We start from the raw sequence: 10,498 nt of genomic DNA, 5'->3' as shown, positions 1-10,498 counted from the left end.
CATTTAGAATTTTTAGTTGAGTCAACTGAAAAACATATTGGTTGAACTTAATTTTTCATGTTTTCCCAACCATGAACCAAGTCTAACTGACATAAAATAGTAATTTTTCCTTAACATTATAACTTAACTATTTGAGTTTACTGGACTTCATTGGTTTGTCAAGAAGTTCTGGATATCTGTCTGGATCCACATACATGAAATCAACACAAATGCAAAATTGAAACTCTCAACATTTATTTTATTTAACATACGATGCATCCAAAAAACACAGACACAAAGAGTTCTCTTGCAAAGATATAAAAACGCTACACAAGAAAAACCCTCACATATACACAGCTCACACAAACACGTGCAAACTTCTCCATCAGACCCATCTTTAAGCCAAAATAGTACAAATAACTCTCCTTGTCATTAGCAGATATTTTTCATTGCAGGTAAAAGTGTACATGAAGAATTCAAAACAAGCTCCGTTAAACTTCACATTAAACTGTTCCAAAACCATGTCTTTAATTCCCAATCATAGAAACATGAGAAGGAAAGAGTAAGCAGGACAAGGTAACAAGAAAAGAGTCAGTTTGAAAAAATTCCAAGAATACCAATGTTACATCTAAAACAATGAGATGTAAAACAACAATGTTCTTAAACTTTAAAACAGTACAACAATTAAAGAGATAGTTCACCCAAAAATGAAAATGTGATGTTTATCTGCTTACCCCCAGCGCATCCAAGATGTAGGTGACTTTGTTTCTTCAGTAGAACACAAATGATGATTTTTAACTCCAACCGTTGTGGTCTGTCAGCTGTATAATGCATGTCAAAGGGAACTCTATCTATAAGAGTCAAAAAAACAAGACAGACAAATCCAAATTAAACCCTGCGGCTCGTGACGACACATTGATGTCCTAAGACACGAAATGATCAGTTTGTGCGAGAAAACAAACAATATTTATATCACTTTTTACCTCTAAAACACCACTAAGTCCAACTGCCCTGCGTATCCGGTTGGTGAGGTCAAAAAAACGTGTTCTGATGATGGAAGTGATGTCTCACGCTTTGCTTCAATGAGTGTCAGACATCACTGCCGTTGTCAGAGCGCGATCAGACCTCACTAACCAGATGCTGAACGCAGTTGGACATAGTGTTGTTTTAGAGGTAAAAAAACTCATATAAATACTGTTTGGTTTCTCGCACAAACCAATTGTTTCGTGTCTTTGGATATCAATGTGTCATCACGAGCCACAGGGTTTAATTTGGATTTGTCTGTGCATGTTTTTTTGACTCTTATAGATGGAGTTCCCACTGACATGCATTATACGGCTGACAGACCGCAACCGTTGGAGTTAAAAATCATCATTTGTGTTCTACTGAAGAAACAAAGTCACCTACATCTTGGATGCCCTGGGGGTAAGCAGATAAATATCAAATTTTCATTTTTGGGTGAACTATCCCTTTAAACAGTAGCAAGAAGGAAAAAAGATTGTTCTTTTCTGTCTTATCGTAGCAACCTCCTCTTCAGAGAGTGAACTCTTGCAGTGCAAAATTCTGATCCCACTCCTATAAACGGGTGCTGTATCACTTCAAACGTGAATTTTAATTCTTTTGGGTAGTCAACATTTGGATAGTCCAGGCCCATCAGGTTCAGAAAAGCATTAGGTATATCACTAAGGTGATGCATTACCACTTCTTCCTCAATCACCAGGGCAACGTCATTGTAGATCGCTGGGAGAGGTTCCATCACATTTCCCACAACCATTAGGATTCCAATCACCACACCCTTGATCACATCCTCTTCACGCTCACTGGGCTTTATAGAATGTAAACAATACAAGGTACTATTACTTAAAAGCAAATACACAAATATAATCCCCAGACCCCTGCAAATTAAAGGGTTAGTTCACCCAAAAATTTAAATTGTCATTAATTACTCACCCTCATTTCGTTCCACACCTCAAAGACACCTTCATTCATCTTTAGAACACAAATTAAGATCTTTTTGATAAAATCCGATGGCTCAGTGAGGTCTCTATTGACAGCAAGATAATTAACACTTTCAGATGCCCTGAAAGCTACTAAAGACATATTTAAAACAGTTCATGTGACTACAGTCGTTCAACCTTATAATGTGACAAGAATACTTTTTGTGTGCCAAAAAAACAAAATAACAAATTTCAAAACACTGCTTCATGAAGCCTCACAAATCTTTTGTTTCGAATCAGTGGTTCAAAACGTGTATAAAACTGTCAAAGTCACGTGAACCATTGAAATTTCTAAACGTTTCGAAACACAACGTAATAAAGCCTCGTTAACTGAAATAATTAGACTTTGGCAGTTTGATACATGCTCTGAACCACTGATTCAAAACAAAAGATTTGTAAAGCTTCAAAGCTTCATGAAGCAGTGTTTTGAAATCGCCTATCACTAGATATTGTTGAATAAAGTTGCTATTTTGTTTTTTGGCACACAAAAAGTATTCTCATCGCTTCATAACATTAAGGTTGAACCACTGTAGTCACAAGAACAGTTTTACATATGTCTTTAGTAGTTATTTGAAAGTGTTAATCATCTTGCTGTCAATGGAGGCCTCACTGAGCCATTGGATTTCATCAAAAATATCTTAATTTCTGTTCCAAAGATAAACAAAGGTCTTACGGGTGTGGAACAACATGAGGGTGAGTAATTAATGACAATTTTCATTTTTAGGTGAACTAACCCTTTAAGAGACCCAATGTTTTTCCTAACATTTTTCCTTACCTTGCATATCTTCATGAATTTTGAAGGAGTCTCTTGCATGTACCACGGTAGGCCCAGCAATGCTGCTGTCCTCATCCTTTAGTTTGTTGTCTGTAAAATATAGGATGGTTAAAGTACCAGCTCTATTTTTTCAATCCTTTGTTTTTCTTTATTTGTTTATCCTTTCCTCCCCCCTCCGTCTTTGATGCTTTTTAGAAAAAATGAAAACCACAAAAACATTTACATCAAATTTACACATTTACACTTTTATACTTTTGTTGAAAATTAATCACCAGTAATGTGGTGCAAAAAAACAGTTGTTTGTTACCTTTTTGTTCAGCACCAAAATAAGATTTAATAGTTTATGTAACACGCTCATGCCACTTAAATCAGGGGTTGTCTAATCCTGCTCCTGGAGGGCCAATAATATATTGCAGAGTTTAACTCCAACCTGGTTCAACACGCCTGCCTGTAAGTTTGTAGTGATCCTGAACACCTTGATTATCTAGAGTAGGTGTGTTTAACTGGGGTTGAAGCTAAACTCTGCACGATCTTGGCTCCCCAGGAGCAGGATTAAGCACCCCTGCCTCAAATTCATTGGGACTGTAACAACACTTTAAAAGGAATTAAAAGGATAGGTTAGCAAAGATGATAATTGTCATTTACTCACCAACACGCCACTCCAAACACATGCAAAAATATTAATATCTTCATTCCATACAATGAAAATGAACAGTGGCTAGGCTTAGCTCTATAAAGGACAAGTCAACACTATAAAAATGCAGTAAAAGTAGTGGCCGAGTCATGTTGCATATTTTGAAATTTTTTGAAGAAAACTATCACTAGTTTTATGATCCATAGAAGAAAAAAGGTCATAGAGGTTTGGACAAACATGAAAGTGAGTAAATGATCACAGAATTGTCATTTTTAGGAGAGAAAGACTGCATTAAAATAAAACTGACTCACATCCTTATTAAGGCTCTCCAGTATTGAAGTCATTTCTGGGATGCTTTGACCTGAATAACTGCATCAGCTTCGAGAGATGACCATATAGGCCTTCAAAAAAAGGACTTGCAACACGCCTGGTGAATTCTTTGCTGATCTATAAAAACATAAATACATTTATAAATTTAACAAAGATGCCAGGGTGACAGTCTTCCACAGTGCTAATTTAAAACATCATGCAGGAAGTTAAAACATTTTCATTTCACTCAACATGACAGAACTGGTCATTAGGACATTAAGTTTTCCCATATCTTCTAATAGAACAGCACAACCTTTCATGGCCATGGCTGCGAACGGGCAGCAGATGGCTATGAATGGATGCTGGGTAAAGAAGTTGATGGAGATCATGATTCACTTAAAATTGCAGTGTCTAAACTTGAGTCTGACCATGTATCTAGAAAGAGGGTGAAAAGGACTTTCAGTGTCACCTTGTCTTTGGACAGATCAGCTACACATGTAAGGTTACAGAAATCATGGAAGTCTTCATCTTCTTATTGAAGGTCAAAAGTGTCTTTCAGCTGGAGCCTGCTTTTAGGTTCAAGCTTGAGGCCGTCAACAGAATCTGGAACAGGATCAAGTCGAACTTTTTTAATGTTCTGTGGGGAGATGATCACACGAAACAGCTTTTTGGTTTCTCGCCAACTGGGGAAAGAGTAAAAAAAAGATGTGATTACATTGATTGATTACTATATCCTGTTAGTTCACCCCAAAAATGAAAATTCTGTCATCATTTAATCACCCTTATGTCGTTCCATACCCATAAGACCTTCGTTCATCTTCTGAATACAAAGATATTTTTGATGAAATCCAAGAGTATGTAATCCACACACAGGCAGCAACATCATTGCACCTTTTGAAGTCCAGAAAGGTAGTTGAAAGCATTGTTAAAATAGTCCATGGGACTGCAGTGGTTCAACCTTAATGTTATGAAGCGACAAGAATACTTTTTGTGCGCCAAAAACAACAACAAAAAACTTTATTCAATTTGACAAATTAACAATTTGAACCGTTGTCATATGTAGTGAACTCAGTGCAGGCTTCCTTGTTTACAAACGAATGCCAACTCAGTACTGGCCGTAGCTGAACACATGAGCAGCACAGCGCAGCTGACACAGGATCCGGACAATAATGAGCCAGTGTCCGTCGTAAACAAGGACGCCTGCACGGAGTTCACTACATATGACAACGGTTAAAATTGTTGATTTTTTTTTTTTTTTTTTTTGTGCACAAAAAGTATTCTTGGCGCTTAATAACATTAAGGTTGAACCACTGTAGTCACATTAACTATTTAAACCATGTTTTTAACTACCTTTCTGGATGTTTAAAAGGTGCAATGATGTTGCGGCCTATGTGTGGTTCAGATACCCTCAGATTTCATCAAAAATATCTTAAATTGTGTTCTGAAGATGAACGAAGGTTTTACAGGTGTGGAGTGACATGAGGGAGAGTAATTAATGACAGAAATGTCATTTTTGGGTGAACTAACCCTTTAATGTGAACACCTAGAAAATCATGTGTATTTCAACAAAAGTACCTTAGTAAAGCAAGAAGGTTTTTGGTGTCTACAAATCTTGCAATACCACCTCATTGATATGGAGTTGTGCTTCCACTGTACGGATCCTGCAAATATAAAAGAAAATCAGAAACTCGAGCCAAATACACATACACATTTATATAAATATAAATATTCACTGAACATCTTACTTCCAAAATATAACAAGGCAATATCAACACTTTTTATTTCTATGGCTGGGTGATAAATTTAATATCATAGTGATGATGTTGCAATATAAAACTGAGCAACACTGTAGATAACTTTTCACCTAATAAAAGCTTTTATACAAATAACATAATTCTGACATTACATTAATACAAGTTAACGTTAGCTATACAGAAGTGTGCACGTGCTCAAAAGCAATCATATGGTATGGAAAGAACAACAACTGAGCGTTTAAGAAACATAAATCAATCAGGAATTTTTATAATATAACAACAAACAACCAACACGCTAAAAAGTCACTTAACGTTATATGTACACTGTTTTCTGTAACGTTATTTATTATTCATATTACCTTACAATAGTTAAAGACGACTTCTCTTTCTGCTCACGTCTCGACAGCAGCTCGATGTCCAGCGAGCATAAATTTGCCGGGCAGTGCGTGTGGATATTGATTATTAATCAAATTGTCTTAGTTCGCAAAATATGAATGCCTGAAATCAAAACGCGGACAGTGAGCGCTAACGAAACAAGGCTAACCCGGACGCTGAGCGGTAACGAAACATGCCCAAATTAACATTAAAGAAAGCACAAATCAAGGTATACTTACTAATTTCATTATTTGCGGTCCATAAAACCCCATCTGCCCATCTGTAGTCGTTCAAACGCGGGCTCCTTCTTCATCTTTTCTTGCGTGATCAGCAGCAGCTTCTCGTGCAGAAAATGGCGGATGGCGCGTCTGTCTCAAATTCGGTAAAATAGTACGTCATCATGACGTAGAGTTTCTGGCACATGCGCATTTGAAAGAAACTTGACAGAACTTATGTTTTGTTGTTATATGAACACGTTATTTAAAGTTTTCAATTTCCCTTCAAGTTGAGGTTGATATAACTCATCCTATTGTGTTGTGAGACACTGCAAGTTGACAGGACATGATTTTATTTGTCCACCTGACTAAAACCCAGAATCATTTTTTACAGTGTATCTGAATACTGTACTCTTGAGATGCTGGTCCACATTGCAGTATATTTACCTTATCCATTCATTGCTGTGAAAAGTAGGTGTGCGGCTTCTGCATACCGTTCAAATGTTTGGAGTTTAGTGGGGATTTTGTTTTTTGTATGTGAAATAAATAATTTTACTAAGCAAGGATGCAACTGATCAAAAGTGACAAAGACATTTATAATGTTGTAAAAGATTAATATTTAAAATTAGATGCTGTTCTTTTTAACTTTATATTATCAAAGAATCCTTAAAAAATGTATCCTGGTATTCAACATGTTTCTTGACCATCAAATCAGCATATTAGAATGATTTCAGAAGGGTCATGTGACTGAAACCTGGAGTAATGGCTGCTGAAAATTCAGCTTTGACATCACAATAATCAATTACATTTAAAATAAATAAATAAATAAATAAAGTTATTTTAAATTGGACTCTACAGAATTACTGTTTTTACTCACTGTCACAAAAATTCAGGGAAAAAAAAAACAAAAAAAAAACGTACTGACCCCAAACCTTTGAATGGTGGTGTACCTTCTCTTTCAAAACAGTTCCTACCCATTTAAAAAGAAAAAGAAGAAGAAGAAAAAAAAAGATTCTGATCGTATTTCACCCTTCAAAGATATCCTCCTTGTCTCTACAGTCCTTTCCTTCCCAAACCAATGTACTAAATCAAAAATGTCATTCTTTGCTATGGGCGTGTGTTCTGCGTATAACTCCATTAGCCACCAGTGGTGACAGTGTCTCTCGTATGGGAAGAAGAATAACATGAAGAACTTTTTTCCGCTATCACGCATGGCCATGAAAACCACCGCTCCAGGGCTCTGTCCCAATCTAAACACATTTTGTCATAACTGAAAGCCTCTACCTTTTCTGCAGATACATGGTGTAGCGTTTCCAAACTGCGGCTGAACGCTCTGTCAACATTGTCTGTTATAACAAGAGACTACGGTGGGAGGTTAGGGAGCTGTGTACTCAGGCAGGGCTCAGTTTCCCCCTCACTAAAGGCTCTGGCCGTGAGTGATGAGTACCCAGTCAGACATACCAGACGCTTCATCTTTGATTTGTTGTCCCAGCAACCTGGCACCTCCAAGCCAACACACCAGACTCCTTTTTTGATCCCCTTCGCCGACAAAAACCATAATCATTTGACAAGCTGCTGTTCCCAACATTCTCCAAAACCTCCCATTATACACCCTCTCTGCCATGCCAGCTATCGGAAATCTAAAGATTTCCATTTTTACTTTTTCTTTTGGAGAAATGAAAGAAGTTCTTAAAGATTTCATCCACAGAAATGTAAAGAAAAGAAAAAAAATGAGGAACAGATTTAACTGCATGCACATAAATAAATAAATAATTTATTATATTATTATTATTTTATTTTTTTTAAGTCATTGTGACATTTTCTTGACAAAGTGCTGGGTCAACTAACTGTTATATTTTTAATTATTAACCAGTTCCCTTTTTTCAGAACAAAGAAATGACAGAGAATGCTGACATTAAGGTTTCCATGACACAAAAGTCAAAAGGTAGGCTCAAAGGAGTACAATGTACTTACAAAATCTCTTCTTCTCTCTTTAGTAATCTCTTTTTATCTTTTCCAAATAATTTGGAAAAACCCCAAATAAGCCAAATTAACTTGAAACTGTCTGAAGCCAATTTGCCTGATCAATTTGATGAATAATATATATTTTTAAAAAGTATGTGTTTAAAGTGTTTAAAGCATTTTTCTAGCAAAAACAGTCAACTTTGCATACCTCTACTTTCTTTTGTGCATTGAGGTGTTATATTTTTTTCATATCAGAGAGAGTTAAGTCAGTTGCACATTTTAGTAGTACATCATATGTGAACTCACACCTTTCTATGTGTCTTATAAACTTCTGAGCGTCTAGTATAGGCTACCCTTACAGTCAAACAGGCAATGAAGTGACGATGAAAAAGATCTTTGCAGGATAAAATCCAAGAACAACAACCCTGATATGATGCCCCAAGACCAACTTAGATTTCTATACAAACAATCTGAGTGACGATATCCAGTGTGCAGTTCTGTGGCACAGCCCTCGTCATCTGACCAATTTTTAGTGGAGCTATTGTTCAACAAATGTTTAGTCATAATGGGTGTGCATCCCGAACTGCAGTGTCAAAACTTTAACATTTTATAACAATATCTTCCATTTGCATATTACTCACTCGCTTGTTTCTTTGTGTCTATTGCCCATTGTGTTGGCATCAAAACGGAGGCTTGTGTTATTAGAGAAGAGGCTTCATCTTATGTATCATTAAAAACCTGTAACCTAGGGCATTCAATCATTCAGACATGTAGCATTATGCCAATATTCTACGCTTCTAAAGCTCACACAAGCTATAGATGTCCATGGCGCCACGTCACGGAGTGAAATTTCATTACTGTAATGAAACGAGCTGGGTCAACAGAAGACGACTCCCGCTTCAATATGAGCATTAATTTTTTTTTTTTTTTTTTTTTTTTTGAAATTGGCCAGGCAGTTCCAGACACAAACACATTTGTAGCTGGGCCTGATGACAGAAGTAGCTGTGGCTTCCAGCTGTGTGTTAACACAATAGCCTTAACACTTTGGCCGGATTCTGGATGGGTCCCTGGAGAACAGCTCTGCTTTTTAAAGGTAAGTAATATGTATCCAGAAAATCAGCCATAAAGGGGTCCCTTTTTCCTCCCACTAAAGCCGTCCTGGCTGTTGTGAGTTGCGGCACTAGTTTACTTTGGCTCGCTCTGTGGGGTTTACAGTTAAAATGGAACACCTGACCCAGAATGACTGGTAATGTGACTCTAGTTTAAGCCAGGAACACTGATATCATGGGATATTTAACAGTTGTGTAGAGGTTGTGGAAAGGTTGTGGATTAGCTGTGCTTGTAGCAGCTCATATCAAAAGATCATTGTAAATGTTCTATAATTAGAAGTTTGCTGTTAGTATGATTTTTTTTTTTTTAAGGAAGAAATTAATATTTTTATTCAGCAAGGACACATTAAAGGTTCAAAAGGACATTTTCGTAGAGGCTAGCTTAAAGGTGCCCTAGAACTTTTTTTTACAAGATGTAATATAAGTCTAAGGTGTCCCCTGAATGTGTCTGTGAAGTTTCAGCTCAAAATACCCCATAGATTTTTTTTAATTATTTTTTTTAACTGCCTATTTTGGGGCATAATTAGAAATGAGCCAATTCAGGGTGTGTGGCCCTTTAAATCTGGTGCTCCACGCCCCAAGAGCTCGCGCTTGCCTTAAACAACATTAAAAAAAAGGTTTAAACAGCTAATATAACCCTCAAAATGGATCTTTACAAAGTGTTCGTCATGCAGCATGTCTAATCGCGTAAGTACAGAGTTTATTTTGATGTTTTTGATTCTGAATGAGTTTGAGGCTGTGCTCCGTGGCTAACGGCTAATGCTACACTGTTGGAGAGATTTATAAAGAATGAAATTGTGTTTATGCATTATACAGACTGCAAGTGTTTAATAATGAAAGTAGCGACGGCTCTTGTCTCCGTGAATACAATAATAAACGATGGTAACTTTAACCACATTTAACAGTACATTAGCAACGAAACATTTTAGAAAGACAATTCACAAATATCACTAAAAATATCATGATATCATGGATCATGTCAGTTATTATTGCTCCATCTGCCATTTTTCGCTGTTGTTCTTGCTTGCTTACCTAGTCTGATGATTCAGCTGTGCACAGATCCAGACGTTCTGCCCTTGTCTAATGCCTTTCATAATGTTGGGAACATGGGCTGGCATATGCAAATATTGGGGGCGTACACCCCGACTGTTACGTAACAGTCGGTGTTATGTTGAGATTCGCCTGTTCTTCGGAGGTCTTTTAAACAAATGAGATTTATATAAGAAGGAGGAAACAATGGAGTTTGAGACTCAATGTATGTAATTTCCATGTACTGAACTCTTGTTATTTAACTATGCTGAGGTAAATTCAATTTTTGAATCTAGGGCACCTTTAAAAATCATAAGATCACACCCTCCCTTCAGAGCGTCTCAAAAGCCACGCCTC

The 10,498-nt window shown here is 36.8% G+C and overlaps 1 long non-coding RNA gene across 2 annotated transcripts; it reads right to left on the bottom strand.

Annotated features, from left to right (window-relative positions):
- Nucleotides 1–1,377: 1,377 nt before the first annotated feature.
- LOC125262160 lies at nt 1,378–6,420 on the bottom strand. 2 transcript variants are annotated; one of them, XR_007183524.1, is made up of 7 exons: nt 6,063–6,420; nt 5,808–5,946; nt 5,270–5,355; nt 4,164–4,377; nt 3,697–3,832; nt 2,752–2,841; nt 1,378–1,804 (listed from the first exon to the last, which is right to left on the bottom strand). It is a non-coding gene; the product is annotated as an uncharacterized LOC125262160 (long non-coding RNA). The 2 variants fall into 2 exon arrangements; XR_007183523.1 differs by lacking the exon at nt 5,808–5,946 and having other exon boundaries at nt 1,379–1,804; nt 6,063–6,418.
- Between the last annotated feature and the right edge of the window lie 4,078 nt (nt 6,421–10,498).

The sequence above is a fragment of the Megalobrama amblycephala genome, unplaced genomic scaffold, assembly GCF_018812025.1.
Source record: "Megalobrama amblycephala isolate DHTTF-2021 unplaced genomic scaffold, ASM1881202v1 scaffold638, whole genome shotgun sequence".
NCBI classification, from domain to species: domain Eukaryota; kingdom Metazoa; phylum Chordata; class Actinopteri; order Cypriniformes; family Xenocyprididae; genus Megalobrama; species Megalobrama amblycephala.
The sequence above is the reverse complement of the archived record's forward strand: the minus strand, read 5'-3'. Positions and strand labels throughout refer to the sequence as shown.